Source organism: Crocodylus porosus, unplaced genomic scaffold (genome assembly GCF_001723895.1).
Source record: "Crocodylus porosus isolate Cpor-Errol unplaced genomic scaffold, CroPor_comp1, whole genome shotgun sequence".
Lineage (NCBI taxonomy): Eukaryota > Metazoa > Chordata > Crocodylia > Crocodylidae > Crocodylus > Crocodylus porosus.
This window is the reverse complement of record NW_017728947.1, coordinates 35828161-35845815: the sequence shown is the minus strand read 5'-3', so window position 1 is coordinate 35845815 and position 17655 is coordinate 35828161.

The window sequence follows — 17655 nt, the reverse complement described above, 5'->3', positions numbered from 1 at the left end:
ACACACACACACACACACACCAGTTCACACATATACAATCCACCTACACATAAGTAAGTTCCCAACTTGGATGGTACAGTATTTATGTGTGTGCTTGGGGTACCCGGGATACATGGGGGAAGATTAAGGTGAGAGAGAGATTGTTAAAGTGTAGGGAGTAAAAGTTGCCAGAACCAGGATTAGAACTGGGGGACTAAAGAGAAGCTCACTAAGGAACTGAGACTTGGGTTTAATTAAGATCAAGTGGCCCCAGGGTTACTCAAGGTCACTGGAGAATAGGAGGGATTATAAAAAAGAAGAAGAAGCCTGCTGGCAAGGAGGAGACAGCCAAGAAAGCGAGAGAGACAGAAACCTGGGAGCTTGGGGCTGGAAACTGAAGCAGACAACTGAGATACTGGGGGTGGGGAGTAGATAAGTGGTGGCAAGAAAGAAACAACCGGGAAGGAAACTGAGTCAGAAACCTGGTTGCTGAGGAGGAAAGACAGTGAGGAGAAAGCAGTGGCAAAGAAGCAGGGGGGCTGGAGACAGAGAGGAGCTCAGGACAGGTGTTGGAGGTGGCAGAGAGCCAGAAGCAGGAGAGGGAGAAATGAGACAGAAGTTAGAGGGGCAAGGAGCAGAGATTGGAGCAGGGCTGAACCATCGTAAAGCAAAACCCAACTCAAGGTTCCAAATAGCAGGTTTATTAAACAGACAACACACTACACAGATCCATGAAGTTATCGGTTCACATACACACACACACAAGCACTCACAATGACAACAGGTAAAAGAGACTCAGTGGAAGGACTGGAGTCCAGAGGATAGGGAAGAGAAACAGAGTCCAAGTCCTTGGTTGAAGAGAGGGTGGGGCTTGAAAAGGGTCTTTGTCCAGCAGGTATTGTCCGGGGTGGGGGGTCACTGGCAGGGCCTCTGGGTTAATAGGTGGTGTGGCATGGTGCTGGTCCAGATGGAGAGGGTGTCCCAAGGAGTCAGTCTTCACTACCCCTTTTATGGGGCAGACTACCTCTGATCTCCTATGGGGAGGGCCTGTCCAGGCAAGGTCAGTCCTGTTCCAGAGGGCTCCAGGTGATCTTACTGAGCGTTTGCAGCTTGGCACAGTGATGGGTTGCCTCATCTTTTGTTTCTTGAATGCTGAAGGCGGCTCCAAGTGCTGAGTCAGTGGTCCAGATATTATTTTGATGGTTTGGTCATTCAGAGGAAGCTATTTTTAGATCTACTGCCATTGTCTCTCAAGCACCCTCATTCATCCCCATTCATTTGGGAACCAAGTTACATAGGAGGGGTAGGTTTGAGTCATGGGTTACACAACTGGGCCTAGGGACAGGATGGAGACTTGACAAACAAAATGGAAACTTGACATGACTTATGCTAACTTACATATGTAGGCCTAAATCATATAAAACAGTAAAACAGTAAAACAGTAATATAGAACAGTAAAAATAAATATAAACATAATAATTATACAATATAAAGAAGGAGAAATTAAAAAAAAAAAACAACTTGCTACCAAAATAAAATGCTGAAGCTTATCCTATGTCTTAGCTCACTTATCTATAGGGAATAGAGAGGGAGAGACAAAGTCAGAAATGGTTGGGGAAGGGGAGGGAATGCATTTTAAAAAAAAAGAAAAACCGGGGGTTTTGCTACATAGTTAATAATTTTTCGCTTATAGCTGAGAGGTATTTAGCCATGTTAGTCTAAGGTCAGGCAGTAGGTAGGGCATGATGGCACTAAGGTTATAGACTTACAGCTGTAATCCTTCTTGCCTTTCAGGAGTATTGTGACAGCTAAATTCTGAAGCACCCTGAGTGTTAAGGATAGGGTACAAAATATTAATTTTGTCTGCGTAATTAATTATAATATAGTTAATTTTATTTGGGTTATAATTGGTTGGGTTATAATTGATTTTGTTTAGGTAAATAATTTAGTTTAAATAATTAAAATATTCACATTTATCTTGGCTCCAATGGAAATATATAAGATATATTAAGCTCTTAGTTTTTCAGTACATAAGTCGATCTCAGAGTTTCTAGGGTCAGAAAGAAATTTCCTCCATGAACAGATAATCCTGTAGTATTAAGATAAATATACCTTCAACTGAAGCATCTGGTTCTGGCCACTGTTAAAGACCAGCTACCAACACATATGTAATAGTCACTTATGGCAATTTTACATTCCTATAACTCATTATTCTTGATCTGACATCTCATACAGGAACAGGTACTTTAATAAAAAAATATTTTTTGCTGTTACTACTTTTGATAGCCTATCAATCCCACATCTCTTCCATTTTATTACTACTTTATTTTGTGGAGGGAATGCTGAGCAAATCATATAATCTTTTCAGTTCCTTATTTCTCATTATGTTTGCTGAACAAACACAGCAGCCATCACAGGGTAATCCTTACAGATTGGCTACCTTTAGTCCTTTTCTGCATTAAATTAATTTTTAACAGGATTTTAAATATTTTAATATTGATTTGGCTCACTCGCACTTTTTGCAGTGTCTATTTTTATCAATTTTAATGAGAGGATTATAATTTGCAGGCCAAGATATTCAACAGTAGTTTGATAAATGACTCTTGAAGGTTCCTGTATCAGATTCTAAGCTGAAAATAGAAGTATTTAGAATAAAATCTGAACCAAGCATATTCCAGTGGCTAAAGGTGTTCTGTATAGTTTTACTCATATAGTTTTTCTGTGTAGTTTTACTCCTTCAGTACCTTCTGAGAATCTCAAATATTTTTATAGACATTTTTTAGACATCACAACTTCCAATCAGGTAAACAGATATTGTCCTCCTCTATTCAACAGATAAGTAAACTTACAATGGAGTTGCCAAAAAGTAAGATAGCAATTAAAAGTTAGGTTTAGTACTATACCCAAATCCCCTAAATCTTAGTAACAAATAACAATGTGTGGAAAACTCAAAGTTGAAAAAAAAGGAAGAAAAAATTTGTCTAGTGTGTTAATAATATAAATATTTCACACAATAGTTTATGAGTGAAAATTTTAGAGATGAACCCATCCTTCTTAGCATGAATTATGTAACAGATTTAGATCTAAAATTCAAATTGCAATCTTGTGTTTTAAATGAGAGCTATCTTGAGGAAGTGGATTTATAAATCCATAGTAGCCCCTTCACCATTATGCAGAATGCAGAAAATTATGACTCTCTCGGATGCCATCTACCGAGTTTGACCAATCAAGATCAAATAATAAAAAAAGTAGGTAATATTTAGGCTCAACTTTGGCAGAATGTGTTTTATAATCATCTTAGATCATAAGACCAGTGTGACTTACAGTAGATTTTAACTGCATTGGAACTGGAACCATGAAAATATAGGCTCCCAAATATCCCTTTAAACCACTTCAATAAGATCTACTTTGAGTTTGGTACATGTTCCAGCTGAGTTGAAGTCTCGCTAATTTTAGCTGCTGCCTCTCTTTCCCTAAACTCAGAGGTTTATAGGAAAACCAGGTGCCCTCCTGTGCTGTCAGACAACAATCACCGAAATACTTTGTTGTTTTATGTTCAGTGAGGAAATCCCTCTATCTTAAGTCCTCCATGTTGCTTTTATCATGATATCATTTTATCTGCATCTCACATGGTAGAAATAACATGCCATCATCCTTATTGTTATCATCATCATTAGTGTTCTTGTCCCTGTGCACATCATAATACTACTTTTCTTAGAATACCCACTTGGGTATCCGTGATGATGGTACTTTATCCAGTTCCTTTGGTTGCTTATCACTCTGGAGTTTCTTGTTCCTAGGCATGCCATTTGTATGTGCACTTGGGATCACAGTACTCTGAGCTGTGTCAGAGCAGCCCCAGCTGGCAGGAGGCCTGGGGAGTCAGCCTGCCAGCCCAGAAATGCTCCACCCCCAGCTCAACATGCTGTAGAGGGGTTGACATGCATCCCCCGCACTGAAGCACCCTTATGCCCTGCCAGCTGGGGCAGCATTGATACATACTATCCTGCTGCAAAGTTAATTAGTTTATTCCAGCCGAATAAGGGTGCATGTCTAATTAAGTGGCATTTACTATGGAGCTAATTGTTCTACTCTGCAGTAAACATCTCATGTAGACACACCCATTGAGTTGTAAGTCAGTTTACCTGACCTGAAGCGTATCAGAGCTATAGGTCTGATGTAACGCCCACAAAGGGAAGTCCTTTTGCTCAAGTCCTATATAGAGAGACATATGAAAGAAAACACTATCCTGCCCTTGCAACACAATCACACAAAAAATATTGACACAGTTAATCTTTTTGTTTTCACCCTATTCATATTTTCTCTGCATTTCTCCCTTGCAAGTGCCTGCCCCCTAACTCACTCTACGGAAAGCAAATAACATAGGGTGCACATGACTATCAAGCATAGAGTTACTTTACTGGTATTTTCATGTCTTTGGCAAAATAAAACTTAACATTGTAGATAAGCTAGGAGAAAGAAGTAACACAGCTAATGGTAGTGGCTGAAGGAAATAAAGAATCTGATTGTGATTACATGTTTCTGCAGCTGGTATGACAATTAGGTTAGAATGGTGTCTATTCAAAATGGAAGAGGGAAATGCTGCAACATCCACAGCTGTGATTTCATTGGGTGTCGTTGCAGTGCAGCCTCCTTCCTGCCAGTGTTTCTGCCATTACACCAGAATCTGCTTATTTCATTGCTACCTCTGTTGCACTGCCTGCATTTTTCTTGCCTAATTCTATGCCTGTGACTGCAATATTGCTTCATTTTTTATTGCTACTGCTGCTATAAGTACAGTGTTTCTTCCTTCTGTGCCACTTTTCCTATAGCCTCTGCTTTTATCTCTGCTACTTCAGTATCTGTAATGGATGTTCATCCCCATTTTGCTTCTGTTAGACAATGGGCATTTTTACACATGCATTTAAGCACGACTAAATTTAATGAGCATTTTAAGCTAACGTGCATTAAGCCATTTTTGGCAGGTGTTTACATATGCAGGGACTTGGCACTAAAGTTAAAACACTTGACACTAAAGTTAGTGCCAAGTCCCTGGAGCCCTGCCATGTGCTCCTAGTGGTTGGACAGTAACTTTAGTGCTGGGTTGCTTCTACACATGTGTTAATGCGCTTTAACTAATTGAGACTAAATTTGATACCTGCATGTGCAGATATACCTGATAATTTGCAGGTATCAAATTTAGGCACAATTAGCTTAGTTTCACCATTTTAATGGCATTAAGGGCACACACATATAGACACACACCTGTAATTGGATTAAATTAGACTAATGTGCATTAATGTGTCTCATGTAGATGCGCCCAATGTACCCCATTGCTTTCTTTGCTGTTTGCTCTGTTAAACAGAAGAAAGCCTTTGGGGTATAAGGATTTTTCAAGCTAGTAGAAAGGAGTATCTTCTTCCCTTTGCTTTTTTTTTCCCAAGGTGTGCTCATACTTTGCATTTAGTGAACATTTTGATGTTGACCATTCACATCTACAGCCCTACCTGTTCACTTCCCCATTTTTAAATACATCAGATCTACAATATTGCTAATCAGAAACAAGATATTATTCAGTCTGCATTTGACTTTCAACTCCTAAAGAAGACCTGCATAACAAACACTTGATACACACTCTATTTTTGTTCCCAAGTAAACAAGATGGAAAATTTTCCCTAGGTTTGCATTTCAGGGGTAAAAATGCATTGGGTCTTTAAATACCTTGACAGATAATGATATTGTAACATGTCAGAATTGTTCCTGTCATACTGGGCATGTCTACATGAGACATATTACTGCACAGTTGCCCACTTTTAGGCAACAGTTACCTAATACCACAATTGTACAGTACAAGTGAATGTCTACATGTGCATGACCTTACTGCATAGTAAATTCCCTTACTCTCACTTAAATTGGATACCAGGAAGTGCAGGTAGAAAATTTAATCAAAATTAGCTATTACACAGTAATGCATGTTTAGATGTGACCCACCACTAAGTTTGCTGCCACCCATTAGGGGGCTAGCCTGAGACCAACCCCAGGGATCATAGCTGGGAGTTTCTCCTGCTCCAGTGCTGGACTGCCTCACTGGCAGCCCCTGTTTGTGGACTATAAAGCCAATATCTATTTCCTGCCTGGGGTCACACACCACAGGAGTCTGTGCATTCTCTGGGAGCCCCTCATGCCCCAAACCCTAGTACCCTGGTATGGGCTGGGCAGCAGCACAGCAGAGTGATTGGCTTGCAAGGAGAGAGAGAGGGAGTGGGGTCTGGAGCTGCAGCAGAAGGTGCTGCCAGGAGCCTGGCCTATCCCACTCTGATAAGGAGGTACAGGAGGCAGGCTGCCTTCAGCCAGCACCCAGGGATCCACTAGCCCCAGCAGAGCACACAGAGGTGGGGAATTCAGCCAATGGCTGGCTGGGCCCAGGATTTCCTAGCCGACTTACCATGGTTCCAGGGTGCCAGTGCACAGCTGAGTCTCCCATCTGAGGCCTGGCAGTGCATGGCCCCTGGTGCAGAGCATCTTATCTCTGAAATGTTGCAAACTCTCACAAAAGACTTCTGGCTATGCAGGTCCTGCATCTGGATGCAAGGTAGATGCCTCAGGGCCGAGTGGGGATGCAGGCTCAGGGTTGCTGCCACCCAGCACTGGAGCCCTGTAGATGTGCCGGCTGTGCCAGAGGCACATGAAGGACAGAACCCTCCTGGCAGTGGCCAAGGAGCATGAAGAGTGGGCTCAGACCTGGTGGAAGGAGGACCTGGATCATCAGGAGAGGTGGTGGATGGATGATATCACCTGGAAGGTCAGACTGGGCGAAGTGCATGTTCCAGGAATGAGCTTCTGGCCCCACAGTGGGAGCACCTGCAGATCCTTTGTGCCGAAATAAACATCCTGGGCCAGGCTGTGGAGGCCACAGACAGTGACCGCTGGACTCTAGACACCATTTCAGGCCTGTCAGTTTTGTGTGTTCCTGCCACTGCCTGGCCCCCAGCCCTAGCCATGCAGACCAGCTTGCAGCTGCCTGCCACCCCACAGCAGGCCCCACCTAGCCCTGGGAGGAGGTCCTCCACTGCATCCCACCTGCAGGAGCCCTTAGACTATCCCCCACCCCAGGTCTGCTGCCACCTGCCTGGGCCCACCCCATCACTTGCCCTGGGTCCACTTGGGTTTGGAGCTGGTGGTGCCTGGAGTAGCACCAGACTTAGACACTGGCCCTTCTGGGCCTGGACTTCAGCATCCAGAGGAGAAGCTACCTGCCCTTGAGGATCACTGGCCACCATTGCCCCTGGGTGAGCCTTACACCTGCCATGGTAACTGCAGACCCCAGACCCACTGGGGAATGGTGATAAGCTGGGGTGCTGGTACCTACCACCATGCTTTGCCCCCTAGGTGCTGGCACCCCAAAGAAACCCAACATGGATCACGAAAATACAGAGACTCTTGTAAATAGTTTGAAACTGGGAAGAGGATTTTTTATTCTTAGTGGGTGGGGAGGGTGGTGGAAGGGCTCTGTTTGTTTGGGAAGGGAAGGGGAGGGGGGAGGGGCAGGGGGTGATAAAGAGTTCTTGTTTGGACATGTGCCTGGCATGACAGTGGTGCTGGGAGCAGGGAGGGGGTAGTGGGTCTGTGGTCAGTAGGGAAGGCAGACTAGAAAATGAAATGGTCCACGAGGTTTTTCTCAAGACCCTCCCACACCTGGTGCCTTGGCCCCCACTTGGGGCCTTACTGGGGGGGGACCCATGGCAGTCATGCTCCTGCTGCCAGGCCACCACCACCTGCCACACCACCTCTGCCTAGGCCTCACAGAACAACTTTCCCTGAGTTTTGCAGATATTGTGCAGCACACAGGCTGTGACAAGGACCCAAGTGAGGTTGTTCTCAGCCACTTCAAGGTGTGTAGTAAGGGAATGCCAGCAGCCCTTGAGGCAACTGAAGGTGCATTTGACAAGGGTGTGGGTCTGGCCCAGGCACCAATTAAAGTGGGCCTGGTGAGGGCCCAGGTTGTCAGTGTAGGGCTTCATCATCCAGGGCAGGAGCACGTATGCAGGGTCCCTGATGAGTAGGGATGGGACAATGACAGAGCCCAGTTGTGGGTCCTCCACTCCCAGCATGAAGTTCCCGCTATCCACCAGTGTGGCCAGTCTGGAGTTTCTAAACACAGGCATCATGCACGCTCTCACCCAGCTCATGCTCACATGTTTCAAGGTCCCCCAGTGGTACATGACCACCTGCAGGACCACAGAGTGGAAATCCCTGAGGCCAGTGTCCATGGGGAAGGCAGGTCACTGGTATATGTGTGCTGTCCAGAGCCCCAATACAATGGGGGAATCCCAGTGCACAGATCCTCATCACCACTTCCTGGGGGTTGTGGACATGGAGGATGGTGTTCACCAGCACATCCTGAAGGGCAGCACACACCTCCAGGACAGCCTCCCTGGTGTGGCCTTGCTCAAATGAAACATGTGCCCCACATACTGCAGGCTAGTGGGTGTGGCCAGTTTGAGCAGTGCCAGGGCCAAGCAGGTGTCAGTAGGGAAGGCCAAGCCCATGCTTGTATCCTGGCACTCCAGCTGAGGCCAGAGCAGGTCCATCCTAAAGGTGTCCACCCACTGCTCAACATCCCAGGAGCACTGCCTCAGGTGCTGCCACCAGTGCTGGCTTGAATGGTGGGCCCAGAGGCGGTGGGACTGGAGGCCCAGGAGGCGACTATGGTCCTGGCACTGGCATTCTGAGCACCTCATCAGCATTGCTGGTGGAGGGCATGTGGTCCGTGGGCAGGCAATCACTGCATGTGGGAGAGCCAGGCAAGGCAATACATTCATGGGCCAGCTGTTGGTTGATGCAGTGGAACAGCAGGGTGACTGAGGTAGATAGCAGGATTGAGGGACCCTGTTCCTCGCTGAAGCAGCAAGGAATGCAGAGGGGATACTAACACAGGTGTCAAGTGCTCCCTCTGCATGTACCTCACTGCTCCTCTGTGCACAAGAACTAGCTGCTCAGAAAGCACAGAGCAGTGCTGGCAACTGGGGCCAGAGACTGGAACTCCCCCTCAGTGGCCACAGGGGTGCCTAGGAGGGCTAGAGGGACCTGGCAGAAAATTTTCTGCCAGGTTGCTGCATGTGTAGACACTTAGCCAAAATTGCTTGCTGCAGTAGCTTATTGCACAGCAAATTCAGTAGCAATTAAAAGTACATGTAGATGCGCCGACTGTGTCACAAAATGACTGAACCTCTCCTTTGCGATGAGAGTCACAACACGGTGAAATAACCATGATTACCTCTTCAAAGTAAGCATTTTTTCCTCTTGTAATGGTTCACAGTCCTGTTGAAATTAAGCCAGGTCTTATCCATCTCTTCCATCCTGGACAAGTGCAGAATGACTCATTTTTCCCCTACATATTCTCTAGTTCTTTTTCTTATATAGGTCAAAATGAACTGAGGAGCGTATTAACTACTGTTTCTTCTGTGAGACGGTTAGGAAATCTTTTCCTGATATTCAATTTAAATTTTCTTTGCCCCAGTTCTTCATATTTTTTTCTTGAAACAGTCTGTTAGTACCTCACTTTCCTTGGTTCCCAGTGTTTCAGGTACTTGCAGTTGTGAGCATTTTAGCTCAATTAAGAATTCTAAATTACCAGATGAAAATTAGTTATTTTACAGGTATTAAATACCCTAAGAAAGGTATTCTAGAAGCCTGTCCTTTGCCAAATAAACCCTGGTTTGGATGATTAAGTAACATCTGTATCTTCCTCCAGAGAAATGGCCTGGGAAATGTGAGGATCACTGACTCAATATTCCCCCTATATTTAAAACAAGACATAACTTTAAGAAATAAAGATGACACCACATATGCTGGCAGTGAGTCTGTCTCAAACTTTCCTTTTTTTCAGATTAATAAAGTACTTCTTTGGCCTAGAAACCTGCCTGTCTGTGGCACAAACCTACAAACAATAAGAGGCCATGACTAGATTGAGGTTCATTCTAATGAGCTCTGTAGTAGTCATGTGCAGGTGAAGTCACACCCTGTATTCAGACAGAAGAATATGCTCTTCTGGGAAGAATGAAAGCTATTACTTCAATCACAATTCGTAGTCCTGTTTGTTCTTTTAAAAATTAAATGGAAAATGGATATTTCCATTAATAAGAATTTTTAAATACGGGACTAATGAAGAAAAAAAATTTGGCCTCTCTGTAACATTTTGGAGTCTGTCCTGTACTCCTTACAGGAATGTGTCACCTGCACCAAGAATAAGGGTCAAAATCAAATAAAGTTCTATTGTTTTGTTTCGCTCAGTGCTTCATGTTATCTTTTCTTTGCTATCATCATACACTGTATTCTGTTTTAATTTTCTCTACACTGATAGAATGGATAGTCCTACTGTATGTATTTAGCAAAAAATGACAAATTATTTAAATGCTGTTATTTTACTGTATCTAATGTGTATTGTTCATTTCAGTGTATTGCTTTGGTGCAAGCTGTAAATAAATTACTTCTATTACTATTTACAGTTAAAATGATCAGATCTCTCATTATTGGGAAAAAAAATAATGATAAGCAGAAGTCAGGCAGACAGTGTGAGAGGAGTTGAGAACTTGGAATACCTTTTGGGAAGACTTTACTGGTCCCAAAATAATCACTCTAAACTAGCAAAGCTTGGCAAGGATATTCAAGGGATCTAATGATTAGTTTTTTTCTAAGGGAGACTCCAGTGACAGAATTTTTTGGACACCCAATAACAACTAAACACCACCTAACCTCAAATGGATTGGTTTATTTATTTATAGTACCTATTAGAAGTAGGAGCTAACTATAGGAAATTCCAGGATCCCATATTCACATGGTCAATGGCATCTTGGAAATATTATTTCTGAGATAGGCCACAGATGTGTCTTAACAATAAGGGCTGAGTATGTGTCAGGATTGGGGTTAAGACACAGTAGAACTGGGCAGAGAGGCCATGATTTTAAAAAGACTAGTTATTCTGTGTGAGCAATGTAAGATGTTTAATTATATTGGCTTTTCAAAAGCACTAGGTGTGCCCTTTCTGAGAATGAAACTTGCTTTCCCTCCTACTGTGTTTTGTCTGGAGGCACAATGAAGAAATAAATTATTTCAGTGAATTTTACAAGGTTTTTCCTTACTTGTCCCATACTATGAATATGATTTCTAGTTATATTTTTTGGCCCAGTACTGTACAGTCTAATGGCAGAGAGGCAGGGGGTCCATCTTTGTGCTCACAGGCTGATAAGAGCCATTGGTTAATTCAAATTTGGCTTGATTATGGCCATGAGTAGCAATTAACTCTACCCAGATGCTGTCCTTTTCTTTATAATCCCCATGCTGAAAGTCATAGCTGTCTTGAAAATAAAAATACAAATAATTTCCTGAAATCCTGTAGGAGCTGTTAAACTTTTGATTTTCCTCTTAACAAAGGTAATCAGTTAAAGGATTTTCCTGCTTAGCTAACATGGCTGTTGGCCCTTTTGCTATGGTTTGGTAAAAGAAATGAAAACCAAGATGACTATTTCTATGACTGATTCTATTTCTAAACCCAACATGAATACCACATTAGAAAGTACATAGAAAAAAAGAAAAGGTTGAACAATAAAGTGAAAGTGTTTCTGAAAGAATGCAGCCTACCCTTTAACTTTCTCAGATAAGGTATTGCTGATTGTATGGCTGACTGTGTAATGGCACATTCATTTTTATTAAAAGCTTTTGAGGACAAAGGCCATCTTTGTTCTGTGTTTGCAAAGTGACTGGTCCCTGACAGAGCTCTTGAGAGCTACCACTGTACTAAGGAAATAAATAATATATACATGAAAGGTATATTATTTGTATTATCCAGAAATAATTGTGAATACCTTTGAGCAAATTAGAAGTGTATTTTTAGACCTAACTTTTCTGAAAATCTAGACTAAAAACCTTACAACACTGGGGATATATACACACATTTGTGATACCCAAGTGATGATCACATGGCTTATTTTAAGCTGTGTGATCATAAATTGGGTTTGACTTGTGCATACATTCGCTGTTGCTGGGAGCCATGCCATACCAATCTAAGTAAGTGAGGGTGGGAGCAGGAGCAGGTAAGATTGGTGGAAGCTAGCAGGTTTATGGGGGGTGGGATTGGAGGGGATGGTGGGTCTGTGAGTTGGGGGCTGGTAGGTCTGTAGTGGTGGTTATCTAATCCAGGGGCCAGATTCAACCCAAGCAGGGTGTTGGGCCCAAGGCAAATCAGCTCATGAAGGTAGGAAGTAGCAAGCGGCCAGATGCAAAGCCAGCAGCAGCACAAAGTCTCCGTGGCTGCTCCGCCCAGCTCTGCGGGGGCCCCCAAAGTGCGGGACCCAGGGCAAACACCCCAATTCACACCCCCTTAGGGATGGCCCTGCCAAGGGCTGAAGAAAACCCAATTCAGGTGAGAAGAAAGGATAGGAGAACCACAGCCCTAGGCTACAATATTCACCAGGCTGGGCTTTCTAGCCCTGGGGCTGAGTCTGAATGTGTACAGACATTTATTAGATCAGGCTAATTTATTCCCAATCTAATTTAAATCACCTCCTCCAGTGGCGTAAATTAGATTGGACCAGCTTTTTTTTTTGCCCAGTCTAATCTCCCTGAACATCTGTACAGATCAGCATTTAGATCAACCTAACTCTAGTTAGTTTGATCCATGTAACATCTGCAAGTATCCAGAGAATAATATGACCCTCATTGGACACTGCCTTCTCCCCATAAATACAATCCAACTGTTTTACTTTTGATTTTCCAAAAAGTTCTTGTTTCACATGCCCTTTTTATCTCTTGTATTACCATATGTTTTCTAGTAAAAAAAATCTAATATAGATAATACCTGTAAATTTCTATGCATCAAATGAAAAAAATTCAATTCGTTCCAAATAAATGTAATATGATAACTATGGGAAGCAACAAATCTAAGTGGGACTCCTGAAGATCATGTAAAGTTTTTGACAAAGATTAAGGAATTTCAAGGTAAAAGGTGGCATGATGTTCAATAGAAAAATCATCTTCATAAAACTTCTTTGATTAAATCTTAATATGACTAAGATAATTATATTCTGCTGATGAAAAAAAATAAAAGACAGCTGAGAAATTAACAGGTTTCATTTGATTGTGAACATATCATAGACTTAGTTTGATCCAAAAGCTTATTTGTTCTCTGTCTTTCCCGCATTTCGTTATGAAATGTAATTATCTGCTGGTCATTCTTCTATTTGATTAATCCTGCAAGTTTTGAAGGAAAGTCCTTTCTGACAAACAAAGGTAAAAGCTGGTATTCAGAGAACGTTTTCATATTTGAAAAAAAGAAAGTCTGTTCCAATTTTTTTAATCAGATCTTTGAGTCTGGAACTTGAAATGTGACTAAGGTTTGAAAGGGGATTGCAGGACCTGGCATTTTTGTGTTTCATCATTATTGACCTATGCTTGTCAAATCAGTTGTTTTATATTCTTCTAATAAGTAATGTTTTATATGCTGTAATATTTATTTCTGGTTCCTGGAACACCAACAACTATTAGATAGCTCTCTATCTTATGGGATTTTACATTTTTGCTTTCCCTTGAAACACCATGAATTGAACACTGTAAGATGTAGGAAGCAGGAATACCTGTCCCATCTGTTCTGATATGAACCTTCCTTTCTCTTATTTTTTCTTGAGTGCTTTATATTGCCTTCCTCATAATTAATTATCAGATAGCCTCGGTTTTTAGTTCTGCATTTTTTTTTTGTTGTCCTTATTAAAGACTGCTGGAAACAAGATTCTCTAGAAACAGTTTATGGTAATTGTGGGGGAGGGGGAGGAATATGTTCTTTAAACGTATTTTATAAAATTGTGCTTATAGAAGGAAAACTGATACTTACATGGCACTTAAGGGAATGCAAAGATACATTCTTTGCAGATACCGAGAATGCATTCTTAAGAATACATATTTGAGTTCATCACTTACTAAAGTGCAATTTAAGGCTTTTGTCTTATTTATGTGCATTTATCAGTTGAAAATTAAAGGAAACATCCTGTACTGTTGCTTCTAATAGTTACTGGATAATGCTAATTAGGCTAACAGTTGGAAATATCTTTTACACTTATCAAAATTATTTTATCCCTTAATAAATATCTGTAGAGAAAGTGATCACTCCCTTCCTTGGGGGATCTTGCTGTTAATAAGAAAAACTCTATTTTAAACTGTTTGCTCATGCATTTGTGGTAAATGCTTTTGGTTAATTCCCTTTGGTGCTAAGAGAACCTACAGTTAATTTGCAGAAGGTAAAACATACTGACTATAAAATGCTTAAACACATAACCAATTACTGCTTCCAACATACAATACGCTAACCTTCTTGTTTTTAACAAGTTCCCCATACTCCAAATCACTCCTTGCCTCTCAAGCACAGATAGACAATAATAATGCTAAAAGGCCAAAAGAGCAACATCTTTTGTAAAAATACAAATCCATCTTTATTCATGCAATTAAAAACACTTGAGCTGATGTGGTATGACACATGTTGCAATCCAGGTCATTAGTGTGAAAGAGCCATTAATGGGAAGTTTTAGAGGCATTTGTTTATTACTTTTCCATTCCCTTCTGATTAAAACTTAATCAGATTAATTAAGGGATATTTGTCCTAAATGTTAGCAAGTTAAATAATGCTTCTACTGTATAACCCATGCCCATATAGTAGTGTACCAGTAGGAATTCCCAGTTTACAAAGCCTTCTGACATTTTTGCCTCTTCAGCTTCCAGAATTAAGGCATTAAGAAAATCAAGAGCTAGGTAAAGATGTTACACCTATCTTGCTTTAATCAGGCAAAAAGCATTCTAACACTGTAACTGAACAGACAGTCATGGCTATTAGAGTGCTTTCAAAATGGCAGACTGTGTTCGAAGTTAACCCTTGATGGATGAAGTAAAACTTTGAAGCACTTTCTGTTAGAGTGCTTTATCAAATGTCTGTGATGAGCATCAAAGGTTAACTTAGAGCACAAGCTGTCATCTCAGGCAGTGTTGCACAGGGCTGCACTCAAGCCTCTGGCATAGCTTGTTTTTTCTACCCAAGCCAAGGGATGGCCCCATCCCTCAGCTGTCATTAACCCAAGTCAGTGATAGCCTCCGATCCCAGCCCAGCACACAGCCTGGCTGGGAGTTGGTGGAGTGTGTGCAGGGGGGAAGGCCACAGGGGGAAGATGGGGTTCTGTCCCTGAAACCACTGTGGCCCTACTATGTGTCATAGCCCAGCTAGGGGGGCACTGAAGGGCTCCCTTCCTCCCCAGCACTGCTAACAGTTGCCAGCTGGTGGCAGGGGGGCTCGGGAGAGGGGCCACTCCATCAGGATCTTGGGAGGTGTGCAGGAGCACCCTCAGCAGCCAGTGCTGCAGGCTCTAAGCCCCACCCCCCACCAAACATCAGACATCTGCTGGGTTCACTTGCACTATAGCTTTTAGCACTTTAAGTGTGATAGAGCACTTCTGCCAGGGGCTTTTGAATATTTATATTTACCCAAGGGCTATAAGGACTAGTAACATTTCTACAGCTCTTTGACAAAGGTTCCTGCTGAAATATTTCTTTCTCCCAAGATTATATGTAGAAACTATGCAGAGATCAATTTTGTGGTATGTGACAGGAAGAAACATACTGCTATGTTGCCTGCCCTCTCCCACTAGTTATTAAATGGCAATCCTCGTGTGTTACTTTAACAAAAGGGGACACATGAACCACCTTTAACCAGCTTTAACACTGAGAGGGAGACTTTGCTCTGCATTAGACTAATCTAACCCAACGCAGGAGTCAGGAACTTGTAGCATAGGCAGAGATACCCTCCAGGCAGCATATATAGGCAAACATGGGCTTGTCTGGGGCACCATCAAAGCTCCGGGACCCATGACACATTACAAGCTATGCCTGGGGTACCAGGGCAATCAGAAGCAGCAGGGTGTAGTGGGTATGACCCCCAATCTGAGGTCAGATGATGCACAGCCCCTCGATACAGTGCATGCTATCCCTGAAATGTTGCAAATTCTCACAAACAGCCTCTCTGTCCTGGCTCTGTAGGTCTAGCAGCTGCATGCTAGGGAGAAGCACGAGACATTGGCAGGGATGCTGCAGGCATTGGCAGGGATGTAACCACAAGGACACTGCCACCATTGGCCAGTACCCTCCACATGTGCACCCCTGCCAGAGATGCACACAGAATTGCACCCTTCTGTAGGACTGGCTGGTCACAGTGACAAAGGAATTCATTAACTCATGGGCTCATTAACTCATGGGCTTGGCATGCCCCCTGCAGCCTTCTGGCCTCATCATGGCATCAGCACCTGTGATGGTGTGGCCACAGACTGGGGTGCCAGGTACTTCTCCCTAGGATCCACCTGTAGGCACCTGCACCTGACTGTTCTCACTCCAGGAGGTCACACACCACATTGTATGTAGTTGTATGGGGAAGAGGTTGCTTTACTGGTGGTAGGCAGTGGGGTTAGAGGAGGGAGTCTGTTGTTGGGGAGGGAAATAAAGATTGGTGTTTGAAACTCTCCAGTGTGCATGGTGTTGGGGCTGCACTGTGGGCCTGGGGCCCATGGCCAGCCACCCAGGTGCCCTACAGCAACAGTGCAGAAAGAGGTAGTCCACCAATGCCTCATGTTCACAGAGCCCTGGTCTGTCTGCTGGGTGTGTGGCCTGCCCAGGACCTAATGAGGGCTGCACATTATTGCACTGCCACCACAGCTAGCACTCCCACTACCAGGTGTCCTCTACCTGCTGTGCCTCTTCTGCCCAGACTTTATGAAAAATCTCCCCATGGGCTTACAGATGTTATGCAGCATGCAGGCTGTGGCAATGACCTGGGGGGACATCGGCCTCAGTGGACATCGGCCTCAGGTGGGAGGTGAGGGTGCACCAGCATCCCTAGAGGCACCTGAAGGTACACAACCAGTGCACGGCTCTGGCCCAGGCACCTGCTTAAGTGTGCCTGGTATGAGTTGAGCTGGCCAGTGTAGGGGTGCATGAGCCATGGGAAGAGCAGGTAAGCAGGGTCCCAGATGTGACTAGTGGGATAACCAAGTCACTCAGCTGCAGGTCTGGGACACCTGGCACAAAGCAGTCGCTCTCCACCTGGGCTGGCAGGGTAGAGTTCCAAAAGATCTTAGTGTCATGCGTGCTTCCAGCCCAGCCAGTCCTGATATTTGTGAAGGTGCCTCAGTGGTCCACCACAGCCTGCAGCATGACTGAGTGTAAAGCACTGCCAGTTGTAGTATCAGCAGTTTTCCCATAGGGCAGGTAGGTGATGGGGATGTGTCCCATGTAGGGCCCTGATGCATTGCAAAAAGCTAAGGGCTTGAAAGCCCACAACCACTAGGGTTGTGAGCTAGAGCACCATATGGTGCAGAATGCCCTCGAGGGAGACCAACTGGCAGCTGCAGGAATGGTTCTTCGAGGAGGGCTTTGGCTTCCTCAACCACGACTGGCACATCATGACGAGAGACATGCTGGGATGGGATGGGCTACACCTTTCCCCTAAAGGTAAGCGTGTGTTCTCTTCTAGGTTGGCAGACCTCCTCCAGCGGGCTTTAAACTAGGCTCGTCGGGGGAAGGGGAAGATGAGGGTGGAGGAAACATCAGACTGCCAAACCAAACAGCACCCACAACTACAGCCCAGCCCAG